Here is a 19156-nt window from a genome sequence, read left to right as displayed (position 1 = left end):
AAAATAAAAAGAAAATTTTTAATTTTTTTTTTGACATGTAATATGTATAAAGTATATGTGGTAAATAAATAGATATATATATATATTGTATATGAATATAACAAATATATTTAATTAATTTAAGAAATAAAGTGCGTTATTGTATGCATAAATATATTTAAATGAAATTTTTAGATGTAGTTTGTAGCTATATAGTAATATAAAAACATAGTAAAATAATGAAATAGTTATATATATATAGTATGTAAATAATTTTTTTAAAACCATCTAATAAATAATGAAAATTTTTATCGTGACCTATTATCTAAAATAGGTTTAATGGAGACAAATTTATTTAAGCCTGGAGAAAGATGGGCTCCAAGCCTGAAAATCCATTTTAACTCTGCAATGGCTAAACAATTAGTTTTATCACCTCCTCTCCTATTAAGGGGGACTATTTCTAAGATCCTAAAATGGAAAGTATGGTCTTTATTGTCCTTGATATGTAAAGCTAAGGCATTATTTTCACAGCCTTTCTTGATTTCATAAAGGTGATTATAAATTCTATCTGTTAGCCTCCATTTAGTGAGGCCAACATAAAAAGCTGTACATTTATTACAGGTTGCTAGGTATATTAGATTTTTTGTTAAGCACGAGGCATAGAACCTGGCATTAAACGTAAAATTTAAGGATGGGTGAGTATAAGACTGATGAACTGAAATATACGAACATCTATTACAATTCCTGCAAGGGAATGTGCCCAGTTTATTACTATTAATAGCAGTAACATTATTATTATGAATAAAATCATCACATAAAATTTGTTTGAGGTTCGGACAGTTTTTATATAAAAATCTGGGTTTTTCACCTACTATACGTCTCACCAAATCATCCATAGTAAGTACATTCCAGTTTTTGTAAATAATTTTCTCTATACATCTTACGTCACTCGTGTATTTAATAACATATTTTAATGTGGAAGATTTATTATGAGTGTTACTCCTGCCAAAATGTACATTTCTTTTGTTAATGTTTTTTTGGGTGGCACAGTGGTGCAGCGGTTAACGTTGTCACCTCACAGCAAGAGGTTCTCCGGTTCGATTCTCGACTGGGGTGCCTTCTGTGTGGAGTTTGCATGTTCTCCCTGTGTTCGCGTGGGTTTCCTCCAGGTACTCCGGTTTCCTCCCACATTCCAAAGACATGCATCTGGAGCATTTCTCCCCGGGCCTCCGCTGAAAACAGGCTCTGTGGAACCTAGTCGGACTTTCCCGGTCAACAAATGATAAATAAATAAATAAAATAATGTTGGTGACAGTCTTAGATGTAGCTTCATTTATAATTTGATCTCTTAGTGTACTATGTCTTATACTTTTTATCAAATTAATATCATAACCTCTATCAATAAATAAAGATTCAAGTTTGTCAGCCTCAATAGATAAAGAATTACTGGTTTTACATAATCTGGAAATTCTTACAAATTGGCTTTTTACAATGCCAGGAAACGTATGCCTTGGATGCATACTATCGAAACTGAGCAAAGTGTTAGTCCAACTAGGTTTCCTGTATATTGAAGAGGTAATGATTCCTTCGCTAGTCAAAGTGAGGGATACATCCAAGAAATTAATCTTGGTTGGTGAAGAATCCATAGTAAATCTAAGATAAGTTGTGGTGGTTTCTAAAAACAATAAAAATTGATCAAAGTCAGATTGTGTGCCTTCCCATATAATTAGAACGTCGTCAACAAAACGTTTATAGTATTTAACTTTACTGAAAGTTGGATGATCAAATAGGTACTTCTTTTCCCAACTAAAAACTACTAAGTTGGCGTATGTATTTGCACAGGGGGTGCCCATGGCTACCCCCCATGTCTGTAAATAATTACTATCGCCAAACATAAAAACATTATTATTGAGGACTAAATCTAAAAGTTGACATATTAAAATTATTTTGTCTCCATTAAATGTAGGTTCGCTAACTAACAATTCCCTAATAGCTTCCAAACCAACATCATTTGGAATAGATGTAAAAAGATTTTTTACATCTAATGTAATTAAGAGATATTTATTGGGTGTCTTATCTAGTTTCGTTTGTGTTAAACTATCTAGAAGTTGATAAGTATCTTTTAATATAGAAGGAACAGAGTCCACTAGTGGTCTAAGGTTATATTCAATAAATGTAGAAATACTAGATGTAGCCCACCCTTTTCCTGAAACAATAGGTCGCATAGGGATGGGCGTTACTTGTTTGTGAATCTTCGGTAATCCTTTAATAACTGGTATTACTGGGTGTTCAATGTAAAGATAATTGTATAAGTCTACATTAATCTGTCTGCAGAGAAGTAAATCATGTAGTGTTTCATGTATATTTGTAATAATTTTATTAATATCATTGGAACTAATAGTTCTGTATGTATTAGAATCTGAAAGCAGATCTAACATGAGTGTTAAATAATCATATGTGTTAAGTATAACGATCCCTCCACCTTTATCCGCAGGTTTTATCGTCACATCTGTGATTTCTTTTAGTTTGGTCAAAGACCTGAATTCAGCTGGGGAGAGATTTACATAAGCAACCCTTTTAGTGTGACTAGAAAATAGTGTATAAAGATCTTTTTCACATATTTTTAAGAAACATTCTACACTAAGAGGCATCACTGGAATAAAATTACTTTTACATTTAAACATATGACTTGAATACGCAGTTGCTTCTCTTTCATCTTTAAAAAATATTTTAAGCGAAACCGATCTACAGAACAAACGTAGATCAAACATTGTATCAGTAAGATTACTACATTGAGCAGGAATAAAATTTAAGCCTCTACTTAGTACACTAATGTCAGAATCATCCAACACCAAATTAGACAAATTATAAGGTATAACAGTCAATTTCTGAGTTTTCTTGTCTCGTCGTACCTCTCTCCTGTGTGTTTGCGTTTCCTGGGCCCTCTGCTGTTTGATCGTCCCCTGTTGCGAAATGTTTGTTTTACCGGATAAGGTAAAAAACGAGTATCCTGGTTAACTTTTGGTCTCGCTCCTAATGAAGCTTCTGTTGGGATATCCAAAAGTGCTTGCTGGTTTGGCGGTGGAGTTGCAAAAACTCGTTCTATATTGATGTTATCAGCAGACAGCGTTAATCCAGCATTAAGTCCTGTGGTGGTAGCTGAAACTGCTGGAAGGTTGCCGTTAGATTGAATATTGACCGTTGAGTAGGAAACAGAATCTGTTGGTATATCATCATCACGTCGACGTGTATGTGTTACATTGTATCTCGGCCAAACAAATATTTGCCCGAGGGAAAAGTCATTGTGGTCTCGTTGTAACGTTTTTAACTTTAAGTTTGTCACTAAAAGCATTAACACGCATGAAAATGTCCTGTATTTTGGACTTGCAGTATTCAGATTTAAAGCGTAAAACAAGATTTTTATGGGCTAAATCAATCTTGGAACGTAAATCTGCTTCTAGTGGTGCAAAGTATTCATTTAAAAGTCTCATATAACTAAACCCTAATTTGATATTAAGGTCTTGCCATTTTTTTAGGAGAATAGGATGGTTTTCTCCATAGGTGGGCATGCAGAAAACCCGCATGCCCCTGGGAACAACACGAAAGTGTAATGAAGCTTCCAGGTGTTGCCTTTGCCAGGCATATTATGAAATACCTTTATGAAATCAAGAAAGGCTGTGAAAATAATGCCTTAGCTTTACATATCAAGGACAATAAAGACCATACTTTCCATTTTAGGATCTTAGAAATAGTCCCCCTTAATAGGAGAGGAGGTAATAAAACTAATTGTTTAGCCATTGCAGAGTTAAAATGGATTTTCAGGCTTGGAGCCCATCTTTCTCCAGGCTTAAATAAATTTGTCTCCATTAAACCTATTTTAGATAATAGGTCACGATAAAAATTTTCATTATTTATTAGATGGTTTTAAAAAAATTATTTATATACTATATATATATAACTATTTCATAATTATTTTACTATGTTTTTATATTACTATATAGCTACAAACTACATCTAAAAAATTTCACGCAATATATTTATGCATACAATAACGCACTTTATTTCTTAAATTAATTAAATATATTTGTTATATTCATATACAATATATATATATATATATATATATTTATTTACCACCTATACTTTATACATATTACATGTCATTTTATATAATTTAATGGAATACCCAATAATACCTGTTGTGATCCTGGTAATCAGAGATTTTTTATTGTCGTATGTTCAATATATAATTGTTATTTATTTATGTTTTTCTTTTATAAATTGTCTATATAGGGACATTTTAAATGATATAGTTTTTTATAAAAACATATTATCTTAGACTAGCAGACTACAGAGTGTCATAGAATTTATATATATATTATCAATTGGTTGAGCGCTGATACCTTAAAACAGGTTTTGTTTGTTTTAATTATTTGATTAACAATGTAATTGGCTATGTTTCCCGCCAATTCTAGTTTATAAGAACAAGTTTTTATTTAAAATAACATCTGATGAAGCGTAGTCCTACCTACGCGAAAGCGCTTATCATTTCATTTTGTTATATGGAATAAAAGATTTACTTTTTTGCTACTACGGAGTTACGTGGAATTTTTAAAATACATCGTGGTGAGACCAATATCTCTTTTTTCACTTTATGCTTTGGACTTGTGATTTTTGGTCTCTTTGCTACAGCAGTTACATCTTATAACTTTTACTTTTTCTTATGGAACATTTTGAGACTATTTCAGGTCATTTCAGGGTGTAAAATAAATGCAGGTAAAACAAAATCATAGCAATAAACTGTGCAGTCATGCTTGAATTAGTTCATCTGTATCTGAAGTTATGGTGACTTAATAGGTTCATAGGTAGGTACTAGGCTATTGGCCCTAGGGCCTATATAAGCCTAGGTAAAAAGGTACCCTGGCTTTCGCCACCCAAGAAAATGATTTTCCTGTGCCCCTGTCGAGCAGAGCCCCAGAGGTGATCCCCGGGGTGAATTTTCTATTTCCCATCCAATCATCAAGATTTTTCTTGAAGAGTGCTAATGAGGAGCTTTGTTTGATATAGATAGGTAGCTTGTTCCAGAGTATGGGAAGTCTCTGGGACAGGAATCTATCCCTCCAGCATGTTCTGTTTATTGTGGTGACAAGATTTAGATCCCTAGAGCATGTAGCTCGGAGGGATTGGGATTTCTTTAAGTGGAGCATGTCCAACAGCTCTGGGTTTGACATAGATCTGTATGTTAGGCAGAGATTGCCTCTGAGTAGGCGATATGCGACAGAGTAAAGCTGGAGTTTTTTGAGACTGTCTGCGTAGGGCATCTGTGTGAGGCCGGTAATCCTCTTTGTGAGATTTCTGCAGCCTTTCCAGTTGTTGTAGATGTCTTGTGAGATACATACCAAAAAGGGGTGTTGTACTCTATAATGGGTCTAATGAGTGACGAGCAGAGGGGAACAATGACCTCTTTTTTTTCCTGGATGAAAAGCCTTTTGTGATGGTGTTCCATGTAGAAGGATTTCCTGACTACTGTGGCAATGTGATTATCAAAGGAGAGACTACTTTCCACCTGTGTCACAAGGTCTCTTATCACACTTTCGGTGTTAAGTAGACTACCACCTATTTGGTAGCTCATGGGTACAGAGTTTTTACCAAAGGGGATGACAGTGCACTTTTTGGCATTGAGCTTGAGGCCATGGCTTTGACACCAGGCATCTGTCTCAGTGAGGCCCTTTTGTAGGATGTCCACATCATTAGGAGTTTCGATTATGGCTCTTAGTTTGCAGTCATCTGCGAACTTCGTTAGTCAAAGATCTTCTTTGTTAGCCTGTACTTCAGAAAAGTAGATATCAAACAGGAGAAAACCCAGGACTGAACCCTGTGGTAACTCCACTTGTCACTGGTCTGAAGTCTGATTTGGAGTCTGCTACTTTCACAGTGTGGGTTCTGTCAGTGAGCCAGTTGACAGCCCATCTTGTGACATAGGGATTTATACCTAGTTGAGTTTATCTATAATTCCAGAGTGAGGGATGGTGTCAGAAGCCTTGGCGAGATCTAGATAGGCTGTGTGAACCACCTTACCCTCGTCTGCGGCTTTGGTGACTGCTTCAAAGAAGTCTATCAGGTTTAGGAGACATGATCTGCCTTTTACAGACCCGAACTGGGTGGGGTCCAAATTTTGGAGATTACCAATGTCTTTGTTTATAAGTTCCATGATGATATGTTCCATGGCCTTGCAGACCAGACTCGTTAGGCTAATGAGGTGGTAGTTCCGGAGGTCCGTGGTGGCTTCCCACTTTGTGGAGTGGGATAACCGTCCTGTGCACTATCCACTGGGCACAAAGCCTGAGGTGAGGCTATGATTGAACATGGTGCTTAGGTGGAGTGCCAATTCATTCTGTAGTTCCTGTAGAACGCAGCCTGGGATGTTGTCAGGTCCCATGGATGCTGTGTTCCTGGCTTTAGAGAGTGTGTTTTTTTACCTGTGCAGCCGTGATTACAGGAACTTTGCATTCTTCTAGTATAGAGATGGGCCTTTTAGGGGGTGAAAGAGGGTTAAAGTTAGCACTGAACCTATCTGCCAGGATGTTGGCAATATCAGCTGGTTCTGTATATTTAGTGCCATTGTGCTGTAACTCAGAGCAGATCTGAGTGTTGCCATTGAGATTCTTGACATAGCTATAGAATGCTTTGTGGTTGTCTTTAGAATTAGTGACGATTTTGTTTTCGTAACTAGCTTTGGAGCATTTTATGAGGGGTCTCAGCTTCTTACTGAAGCTGACCAGGGAGTTCCTCCAGTCATGGGATTTTACTCTTTTTTGCAACAGTTTCTTTCTTCTGTTGTAGAGTTTTTTTTATGGCAGGGGACCACCAGATTGGCTTCCCTTTTTTTGGAGGATAGCATGTTGGTTTTGTTAGGGATAGCATGATCCATGCACTTGTGTAAGTGCTTATAAAGTGCTTTTGTATAGGATGCAGCAGTCATACCTCTCCTACCCATCCGCATGGGTGTCGTGAAGTTTGCCACTTCTGTCTTAAGAAGCGTGAAGTTGGCTTTGGAGAAATTTTTTATGGTGGTTTCCCTAATGGGGGGTGGGGGCGGAATGTGGGATGGTCTAGGGTGATTAGCTTGTGGTCGGATCTGACCAACGAGGAATTGACCTCTGGTGTGGAACAACGGTTGCCCATGTTGGTAATGACCAGATCTAGGATATTACTGCCCCTGGTGGGGGTGTGAATAAGTTGATCCAAGGCGTTGGAATTTATGAATTCCAGAAAACTTTGAGCAAAAGAGCTGGTACATGAGTAGTTTTCTTAGTTAATGGTGAGGTAGTGGAAATCGTCCATTATGAGGGTGTTGGGTTGTACCCTAATATTTTCCAGTGTATCAAGAAATGAGGAGTGGGAATCCTGGGGCATGGTGGGGGATCTTTAGCAAGTTACAAATTTGGATTGCGGTCTTGCCCAGAGTTAGTTGCACTTGGATAATCTCGGATGCATTATGCTGAGCAACTAGCCTGGAGGTGTGGATATCCTTAATGAATATGGACACACCTCCACCTTTAGTCTTTCAGTCCAGGTTAGGTGGCCAAAAGGTGTGGTATATAAATCTGATGAACTGAGATTTAGGGATTTAAGGAAAAAAGTGGATTATTAAATTAGGTGGTCTTTTCCCACCAGGATTGAATGACAAGTTCTAAGTTTGACCAATCACAACTGTGTGGAGTGTATTTAAATGACAGCTCTGATTTTGCCTACTTTACACTGATGAAGGCTGTGTATGGGATACCAGCCGAAACCGGTCTGTGCAATTTTTTTGCTGTCCTTTGATTTTTATAATAAATTTCAGCTTTTTCACTGGGTCATGTTTTGCTGGCTTTTTGTTTTTTGATTTGGCCTTACCCTGAGCCGTGCATTTGCTTCCGTGCAAACTTTTTTTGGTTACATTACTTTGGTTCCCGTTTGCTGGAAGCCTGACCCAGTTTCTAGTTTGGTTTTTGCCAAGCTTTTTTTCTTCACCTATATTTGTTATTTGGACTGCAAGCTGTTTTGGTTTATTCCACTTTTTTCATTACTACAATTTATTTAGTTCTAACTGTTTTGTCTGCTAACCAGTACTCAGACCATTGTCTTATGGACTATTTGCCTCAGTACCATTTCATATTTTGCTGGTGCTTCAGCCGATTTGGTCTTGGATTTCTTATTATATTTTTAAATTTTGGCATTAGTTTTTTCTACATGAACATGGTCTGTTTTTTTGTGCCTAATATTTGGATCAGATATTTCCATTCAATGCATATTTTCCGATTGGCGGTTTGGTCTACGTAATATTCTTCTGCAACAGGAAGTGCTGCATCTTCTCTGATATCAGGTTTCCTGTGGGTCATTGGTGTGACTACGGTGCGGTCTGCAACTCACTCGCTTGGCTGGAATACGCTTTCCTCTTGTGATTATTCGATCGGGGCTGGTTCAACTACTCAATTACTTTTGACGAGGATGAACATATTCCACTTGTATTTTATTTGTTAATACGAGAGTCCCGACCGAATTATTGGTACTCTCTGTTGCTGGGCTCGTGTTCTGAAGTATAGACTTTATATGTGTTTGGTGTCATTGGTTTTCCACTGGAACATTGCCTTCTTGAGCATATCATATGCGGATGGCGTTTTCTCTACTTGTATCGTGGGGAATGGTATTTATACCACTTACATTTTGTTGAACATTTACATGTGTTTTTCGTTTTTGGTGAATACACGCATTTTCTTTCTGAAGTAACCATTCCCTCGAGAAGGGCTATCGTTTGTTTGGACTTGGATACATTCACTTGTCAGTTATACTGAACATCATATTTTTATATGTGACTGTAGTCCTTGTTTTTGCCCTTTTGGTAAATAGGGCTTTTGTCAGTGGTTTTTTGAACTAGTCCATGTTTTGAACGCTACATAGTTGGCGCCATTTTACAACCCTGCCTGAAGTTCGCAGTTTGGTAACCATTTCAAGAGACCATTACTACAGTATATATATTCTTTTATAAATATTTGTGACTGTACTGGTCTTATTTTACAGATGGGCTGTTCTATAATATATTGCTGTTTACATTTATTCTGATTTATGTATACAGTATGCATATATATCTATCCTAGGGAACAGGTTTGTTAGTTTATTGGCTACAATTGCCTTGTTGTGAGAATTCTCTCATATTATCTACATTTGGGGGAATGATTATAATATTACTTTAGACATTCAGGGTATTAAGATGCATTAGCTAACAATCGGGTTCAATTTATTTTTTGAGTTAATATAGCTGTTCTCATGTAGTCTTTTGAAATATTACTTTGTTCCTCTAATCACATTATCATACTGGTGCTAGTGTCCCTCTATATATTTTGTTGAATGTACAATTTTCGTTATAATATATTGCACATGCTGTAGATCAATATAATATTGTCTCTTGATGTGTGCATGTACCTACAGTATTGGCACATATCTTCATATCTAGGGTGACAAATATTATAGTTTATATTACAGTACATAGACTATTCATTTATAGCAGCTATTATCCCCACTATACATTCAGTGATATGCACACTTTCTATTTTATACAATATTGTGGACATCCAGTTTTTGAACTCCATTGACACCATACCATATTTACATAAGGTTTGTGGGTTTCTTTTCCTATTGAAAGACCTAGGTATATTGCCATTGATAGTTTGTCCATCTCTTTTAATTATATTAACTAAATTGGCTAATTGCCATTTTTTCTATTTACTGAATGGATCTCTGATTTATTGTCTTCACTAAGCCACCCTCGTTGTTTTGGTATATCTTTTAGTTTTCCTTTGTCTTATGGATTTTTTGTTATAATTATTGTTTTCAACCCATTTGACTGTTGAGACGTAGTCCATTTTTTGGGTCTATCATTGTCTCTTTAATAGACGTAGCCTTGCTGCTATTATTGTCTTTCTTTGTGTTGTCCTATCATTTATTGCCATGGATTTGATCAGCTTAGTTTCAGGACTATCCTCTGATAGAGAGGATTTGAGCGTTTTTGGTTTGGGTTCCAACCCTGATGAAACAAACTTTGGTGAATCAATAGGGTCCGAAACAACCTGTAATCTGGCATTTGAGAAACTTCATAAACATCTAAGACTATTGAGATCTAATGTTTGGCATGCTAAACTATTTAAAGCATACATTGCTAAAAATATTACCCCACGTGGTTTGAGGGTAAGGATTCAACCACTAGTGTCAGACATTGATGAAGATTTATCACAAGAATGGGCAGGTATTCAGCAACAAGCTAGTATGTTGTTTGTGAAGGCACTCAACAATTATTATGAACGTACAATCGACAAGGAAGTTAACATTGTCCTTGGCCTTGCCAATGACGTTAAATCCTATGAAAAGGAATCTTTTTTTGCCAAACAACTCAATAGGGTGGCTTCTGATTTAAATAACCTGGAGACCCAACTCAGAACTAAGAAAATTCAGAAATTTAATAGAGATTTGGCGGATTATCAAGGCAGTAATCTATTCAATTTAACCAAACATGTTAAATTCAATATTCAACACAATCGTCCTTCGAAAAGGAAAAGACCCAAATCTATCCTTAAAAATAGTTATACCTCAGACACTGGTAGATTCTACGGAAGAGTTTTCTTCAGGCCTTGAGAGCGAGTTGCAGATGGCCTCCGGGTCACCCACCCCCAAGAGGTCATTAACAGGGGCCCCTTTAGGAATAGGTGCAAAAGAGGGGGGAGAAAACACAAAGGCCATAACCGATATTCACAGACTATTACAACTTGTCATGACAAAGTAGACTTACCTGAAAACAATAATGTTTTAAATTTGTCAAGTTATGTTTTATCACCCACTGAAGTCACTATTCTTAATAAAGGTCTTACATTTGTCCCTGTTTTTTTTGTTACTGAGGATTAATTTGCAGAAGATGTTGTATCATTTTGTAGATTGCTGAATTTAAGAATGTTTTTTGGTTGTACTGCTGATTTTGGTGTTTCGGATAAATTTATATACCACAAATCACAATTTATTCCACCTATGCACCCTGTTGTTTCACAATTCCAGAATAACATTCTCAAGGATCTTCACTATGTGCGATCAGTTTCTGATTGTCGACCCAATAATATTACCCTTCAAGAGCAACAGGCCATCAGAAATATTCAAAATAATCGTGACATTGTAGTCATTTCAGCAGATAAAAAGGGGGTGCTGTTGTCTTAGATTGGCACTATTACAATCAGGAAGCTCTTAGGCAATTGTCTGATGAAAAATATTATGTTAAAATGGTTATTAATCCTACATCTAGATTTCAAAAAGAAATTGAAGAATTTCTTTTCCATGTCAAAGACGCTTCCATTATTGATGCCAATCTCATGCACCAATTGTTGGTTCGTGATTCATCTAATCAGTACATTTACTTTCTACCAAAGATACATAAGGAATCCCATACACCCCCCAGAGAGACCTATTGTTTCAGGCAGGGGCTACATCACTGAACCCCTTTCCCTTTTTCTGACTGATGAATTAAAACCTCTCCTATCATTAATTCGTTCACGACTACGTGACACCACAAATTTTTTACAGATAATTTCGGATACACAACTGGATCCTGATTGGTGGATGTGCACTTTTGACGTTAGTGCTCTATACACAAACATTCCTCATTCTGGGGGTTTAGAAGCTCTTTCTTATTGGTTGGATGTTTCTGGATTATATTCATCTGAATTCAATGAATTTTTATTGGATATGGCTTCCTATGTTTTGAACAATGTATTTTTCTACCAAGATTTCTGCTATTGGCAAACTAAGGGTACCGCTATGGGTTCATCCTTTGCGCCCATTTATGCAGATCTTTTCATGGCTTATGTGGAGAAGGATTTGATTTATAACATTAACAAAAATACCCATCTAGAACATCTTGATATTTGGAGAAGATACTTTGATGATTGTTGGGCAGTATGGAAGGGTGAATTAGATGAGTTGTTTGACTTCCTGGCATATCTCAATAACAACCAATGGGGTATCCAGTTCACTTTACATTATGATCATGATAATATTACGTTTCTTGATGTATCCATCAATAGATTATCTGATCACACTTTAGATACCAAAGTCTACAGGAAACACCCGGAATATAATACTATATTACATGCTTCTAGTTTTCACCCTCCACATATTTCCAAAAACATCCCTAAATCTCAGTTCATCAGACTGAAACGCATTTGCTCTGATGAAACATCTTACCAGGAACGAAGTCATGATTTAATTAGACGTTTTAGGACAAGGGGATACAAGATGGGTCATGTCTTTGATGCGATACATAAAGTAGGACACATGAACAGAGAGGATTTATTAACTTATAAATCTGATAATAAATCTATTAATCATCCTATCACGTTCTCCACTACGTATGGTAGAAATTCAGATACTCTGATCCAGAGCATTCATAGACATTGGAACCTTCTACTATATGACCATGATCTGTCCACTATTGTTCCTAACAAATGTTTGTTTTCATTTAGGAAAGGCAGAAATCTTGGTAGCACTTTTAGTCACTACAAACATACACATGACATTGGTGGTCCTGAACCTATTCAAACTACTATCACAGGTACAATACCTGTGGGATGTTATCCTTGCGGACATTGCACTAATTGTGCTAAAATATCCAAGACCAAAGAATTTACGAGCAGGAATTCCCCCATTGTATATGACATAAAATTTTTTGCAAACTGTAGTTCTGATTGGCTTATTTATTTAGCTACATGTACATGTGGGGCTTTCTATGTAGGCCAAACATCCAGGCCCCTCAGATTGAGAATCTCTGAGCACATCAGCAATATTAAAAAAGGTAGAATTAATAATGCATTATACAGGCATCAACAAACACATTCTACTGCATCTTTTCTTTTTGATGTTATTGATATTATCCGTGGCAAGAAAACTAATAAAACTGGTTGGCACTCTTTGTTAAATTCAAAGGAAAAAAAGTGGATTATTAAATTAGGTGGTCTTTTCCCACCAGGATTGAATGACAAGTTCTAAGGTTGACCAATCACAACTGTGTGGAGTGTATTTAAATGACAGTTCTGATTTTGCATACTTTACACTGATGAAGGCTGTGTATGGGATACCAGCCGAAACCCGTCTGTGCAACTTTTTTGCTGTCTTTTGATTTTTATAATAAATTTCTGCTTTTTCACTGGGTCATGTTCTGCTGGCTTTTTGTTTTTTTGATTTGGCCTTACCCTGAGCCATGCATTTGCTTCCGTGCAAACTTTTTTTGGTTACTCTAGTTTGTCTAGGTCACACTTTCTGACATGGATGAAGATTGGTGCTGCGTACAATAGAGTTGAGAGTAGGTGGCTTTGTGCAAGAGTGACTCTAGCTTTTTGCGAGAGAAAGGACGTATGCCTGTGTAGGGAGCCTAGCTTTTTGTGTACTAGTTTTATGGTATGTGAGATGTGGACATCAAAGTGAAGATTATTGTCAATTTCAATGTTCAGAAGATGTTCTTCATCTCACATTGCTGCAGTCCTAACACTTGGGTAGTCCGCTGTCCCTCGGTCGGCCCGAATATCAGAGTATAAGGCTGACGTCGGTCAAGGCGCATTTGACTGACATCAGAACGTCAGGGTACAAATGCGCATGACCGACGTCATATCCTCAGTCTTTTTTGCCGCATGGTCCGATGCAGAAGCAGTGTTGCAAGTGCCGTTCGGCGTTCTGAAATTTTTCGAAGTCAGAGTTGGTTAAGTACCCCGTTGGGGAATATTTTGTTTTTTTCTTGCCTCAGTGGTTTACCGGATGTCAGAAAAAGTGAATAACTGTATTTCTTGTGGGAAACAGATACCGCATAGGGATTACCATAATTTGTGTATACCTTGTTTGGGACCTGAGCACGACGTTGTTGGGTGTCGCTTTTGTGCTAGGTTCAATAAACGCACTATAAAGCGTAGGTTGGATTGTGCCAGGTTGGTCTTTGGGAAGCGGTGCAATTACAATATGCCGTCGGATGCTCCGGCCGCTTCCTCAAAGAAGCGCAAGGACAAGGCAGTTAAACCTAGGTTAGAGGAGTCGTCCGAACCGGACGCCGGTTCTTTAGAGGCATCAGTGGAACCGGTGGTTCCGACGGAGGCCTCTCTGGAGTCCCAGGGAGAAACTGTGTTTTTACAGGATGTAGCCTCCCAGGAGGCAGGTCAGGCTGTAGGGGCTTCTCAGGTAACTGTACTCCCCTCCCTTCCTAAGGTGTCTAGGCCCTCTCTTTCTGCTTCCAAGACTTCTCCTAGAGGCAGGTCTAGTTTTGCTTCTGTGGGTGTCACTCCTAGTTCTTCAGGTTCAGTGCCCAAGAAGCACATGCTTAAAATGGCAGAGGATTTAATTACTTTGATTAGAGGCTCTATGCCCCCTCCTGATAAGAGGCCTAGGATGGAACCTGTGTTGGGGATTATGAGCAGGCTTCGGATGTGTCTGAGTCTTGGCTGAAGACTTGCAGGAGTATTCTCATTATTCTGATTCTGATGTGGATGATTCTACTCCTCCTGCTTCTCCTCCTGAGGATTTTTCTTGTGCAGAGACCCTTGACTCCATGAGAGAGCATTTTAAATGGGAAGGTCAGGATTTTTCTGATTCCAGGAAAAGGCTTAGGGAATTTTTGTTTTTACCCCAACATAGGCCTTTAGCTATACCTCCTGTTCTGAATGTGGTGGAAGATGTGTTTGCAGAGGCTTCTCTTAATCCTGATTCTTTGCCTCCTGCTCCTGTTAAACCAGATAGGTATTACAGGGTGCCTGAAGCTCATAAGTATCTTTTTAAGAGTCCTAGGGCAGACCCAGAAACTGTTAGTCAGGGGCCTAAGGGTGTTAATGCTTCTGTTGTCAAGAATCCAGTTCCGGCAGATAAAGAGGCCAGGGCCTTGGATAGGTGGGGAAAGAAAGTTTATACTTCTTCCACTCTAGCCATGAGAGCTTTGAATTGCCAATTTCACATGTTGAAATATCAAAATTATCTCCTTTCACAGTTGAAATCTAAGGTTGATGCTCTGGCGGAAGGTATTGATTGTAAAGAGTTACAAGATTTAGTGCATGTTTCTGAACAGGTGGGTAAGCATTCTTTGCAATGTGGTTTTGATGCTGTTCAGGCCTCGTCTAGGGTGGCTGCCACTGGGTCAGTTCTTCGCAGGCATGCCTGGCTGAGGGATCAAAATTTATCTGACCATGTTAAAACTAGGATTTTGGATGCCCCTTTGCAATCTGATGTCTTGTTTGGTTCTCCTGTTGAGGCAGTTTTAAAGAAAATGGAAGACAAGGCTAAGTCTATGCAGACTGTTAAAGATTTTTTTGCAGGTTCAGCCTCCAAAGTTTAGTAGAAATTGGCCTACTAAAGGGTGGACGTATCCTTCTTATGATTCCCAGTCTAGGGGTAGATCTAGGCGTGGCAGGGGCAGAGGTCAGGGCTCTTTCAGGCCTAGAACAGGGAGTTCTCCTGCACAGTCTTGGTGAGGGCAGGGGTCAGTCCTTTCGTAAACAGACCCAATGACCTACCTTTTCAGCTGCCAGAACCTTCTCGCCTGGCAGCACCTTTGGGAGGAAGGTTGGCACTTTTCAAAGAAAATTGGAGTTTGATTACCCAAGACAGATGGGTACTGGATATCATACATCATGGTTACAGGTTTTATTTCCATACCTTGCCTCCTTTCAAAGGCATGCCAGACATTCCTCCTCAACAAAGAATAGAGGCTCACAAGCAAATTTCTCTGTTACTCCAAATAGGGGCCATACAGCCGGTTCCTATGCCAGAAAGGGGCCTAGGATTTTATTCTCGCCTGTTCCTTGTGCCAGAAAGGGGAACACGTGGAGACCAATTTTGGATTTATCTATCCTCAACACTTATCTGGACATTCCCAAGTTCAAAATGTTGACGTTACAACAGCTTTTGCCTCTACTGGGCAAGGATCACTGGATGGTAACTTTGGATCTCAAGGAGGCTTACCTTCATGTTCCTATCAGGCTAAGTTGCAGGAAATATCTGCGTTTGGGACTGGGACTTCTCACTATCAGTTCTCTGCATTGCCCTTTGGCTTATCTACTGCCCAGAGTATTTCACGAAAGTTCTGGCTCCAGTGATAGCTTTCTTCAGGCTAAAAGGAATACAAATCTATCCTTATTTGGACGATTGCCTGATTCTGGCTCAAGGAAGGGACGAGCTTCTTTGTCATTTGGAATATGTGATAGCAGTGCTAAGATGCCTGGGGTATTCTGTGAACGAAATAAAGTCCAGTCTAGTACCCTCTCAAGACATGTGCTTTCTGGGTGTAAGACTGAATACAGCATCCCAGATGGCCTTTCTAACCCCGGACAAACAAAAGAATCTTTCCCTTTACTTCCATCATCTATCTCTTCAGTCCGGGCTGACTGCAAGGACAGTCCTTCAAGCCTTAGGGTTCATGGCATCTTGTATTCTGGTGCTTCCCAATGCCAAACTGCATATGAGGAAGTTGCAATGGTATCTCAAAATGTATGGACACAGCACTGCCAGCATCTGGACACTGTCATTCAAATAATACCTTGCATTCAAAAGGAATTTTTGTGGTGGGCTCAGGAATGTCACCTAAACAAGGGACTCTCTGTGACCCGCCAGAGGCGAGTCAAATTTTAACGACAGATGCCTCAGACAAAGCTTGGGGAGCTCATCTAAACGGAAAGTGGATACAAGACAAGTGGCCTGTCAGACTACAGCATCTACATATCAACTTGAAGGAGATGTTAGCAGTCCAGTTTGCATTAATAGCTTTCAAGGATTTACTTCTTCCAGGGCAGGTGTTGATTCTAACAGACAACACAACTGTCATGTGGTACATCAACAAGCAAGGGGAACACATTCTTATCCTCTATGCAGGCAAGCAATGATTTTGTGGGAGACTGCTCTCAGTTTACAACTAAGTCTTCAGGCAAGGTTTCTGCCGGGAGCACAGAACTCCTTAGCAGATGTGTTAAGCAGACAAATCATGGATCCCCACGAGTGGAAACTGGATCTTCATGTATTTCAGAAATTGACAGTGTCCTGGGGAACTCCAGACATAGATCTGTTCGCTTCTCCACTAAACCACCAGCTGCCAAAGTTTTGCACAAAGGTTTCATCCCACAGCTTGGAAAGTGGATGCTCTTTCTTTCAGTTGGAAAAATCTTCATGTGTATGCCTTTCCACCTCTGCCTCTCCTCCCAAAGGTACTTCTGAAGGCCAGACAGGACAAGCCAAGGATGATTTTGATAGCTCCAGATTGGCCTCGACAGCACTGGTACCCATTACTGAGAAGTCTAGTACAGAAGCCTCCATGGCCTTTGCCTTTGATTCCACATCTGTTGTCCCAGGAGGACAGTCATTTGCTCAATGTCAAACTTCACTCTCTTCACCTAACAGCATGGCATATTCTGTTTTAAACCATAGAGGGTCTTAACTTCCACAACAAGTTTTGAATGTGATTTTGGAAGCTAGAAGGCCTAGTACAAGGAAAGTGTACGCAGATAAATGGAAGAGATTTTTATTTTGGAGTGCAGCTAAGGATTTGGATGTTTCTGAGCCTGATTTAAGTGTGGCTCTTCAATATCTTACTGAGTTATTGGACAAAGGTTTGTCCTTCTCTTCTATTAAGATTCATGCTGCAGCAATTTCAGCTCACTACGACTGTGACCCACCATTGTTTTCTCATCCTTTGTTCAAGCAATTTCTTAGAGGGGCAAAGAATATAAGACCCCCACGAAGGGCTCCTACTCCTGCTTGGGATCTCAATTTTGTGTTGGAGAAACTCACTCTACAACCTTTTGAGCCTGCAGCTACTGCTGAGTTGAAATATTTGTCATGGAAGACTGCTTTTTGTTGGCCATTACCTCTGCAAGAAGGGTTTCTGAATTGCAGGCCCTTATGGCAGTTGAGCCTTTCTTAATTTTCCATAAGGATAGGGTATCTTTACGCACTAATCCTTCCTTTATGCCTAAAGTGGTTTCTAGTGTGGCTTTAAACCAAACTATTCATTTGCCTACTTTTTATGCAAATCCCCAAACTAAAGGGGAAAAGATTTTGCACACTTTAGATGTACACAGGCAGTTGCGATATTATTTGGACAGAACTAAAGGGTTCAGACAATCTCAGCAGTTATTAGTTTCTTTTGCTTTGTGCTCTCAGGGCAAGCCGTGTCAAAACAAACTATTTCTAAGTGGATTGGATTTTGCATTGCTTTCTGTTATTCCCATCATGGCAAAGAGATTCCAGCTGGGATTAGGCCTCATTCCACTAGGGCTACTGCCACTTCAACAGCTTTTGAGGGGGTGGCTACTAAGGATATTTTGGAGGCAGCCACTTGGAGTTCAGTGCATACCTTCTCTAGGCATTACCACCTTCCACTGTACTCTAAATCCATGGCTGGTTTTGCCACTGCTGTGTTGCAGGGCATTTTGGCAGCTCCTGCTTCATTATAGTTTAGCCATCCTCCCTTACCTCTGCTTTGGGATTCTACCCAAGTGTTAGGACTGCAGCAATGTGAGATGAAGAACATAGTACAGTTTTGTACCTACCATAAATGTAGATGTTCGAAGATCCACATTGCTGCAGTCCAATTTACCCTCCCTCCTTCCCTCTGTAGTTTGAGGTGGTTGTGTGGGTTGGGTTATCCATCTGAGGTATAATTGTATAATTGTATATATTGTATATATTGTACATATTTTTTGGGTTAGGCTGGTTGGTTGTTTAGTTGTTGTCTATGGGTTTTGGCCTTTCTTTTTAGGGTCTTCTGACATCTGGGGCAAGAAAAGACTGAGGATATGACGTCGGTCATGCGCATTTGTACCCTGACGTTCTGATGTCAGTCAAATGCGCCTTGACCGACGTCAGCCTTATACTCTGATATTCGGGCCGACCGAGGGACAGCGGACTACCCAAGTGTTAGGACTGCAGCAATGTGGATCTTCGAACATCTACATTTATGGTAGGTACAAAACTGTACTTTTGGTGTGGTTAGTGGGGGAGATGATGGTGCTGTCCTTAGATGTTATGGTAAAAAGGGGGAGTTGATCTGTTAGGGGAAAATAGAAGCAATTTTGTCTTGTTGGGATTTAGGATTAGTTGGATACCTTGAGATCCACAGGGAAGGTGTTGATATGAA

This window comes from Protopterus annectens, chromosome 6.part0 (assembly GCF_019279795.1).
Source record: "Protopterus annectens isolate FY-2018-M chromosome 6.part0, PAN1.0, whole genome shotgun sequence".
NCBI classification, from domain to species: domain Eukaryota; kingdom Metazoa; phylum Chordata; order Ceratodontiformes; family Protopteridae; genus Protopterus; species Protopterus annectens.
The sequence above is the reverse complement of the archived record's forward strand: the minus strand, read 5'-3'. Positions refer to the sequence as shown.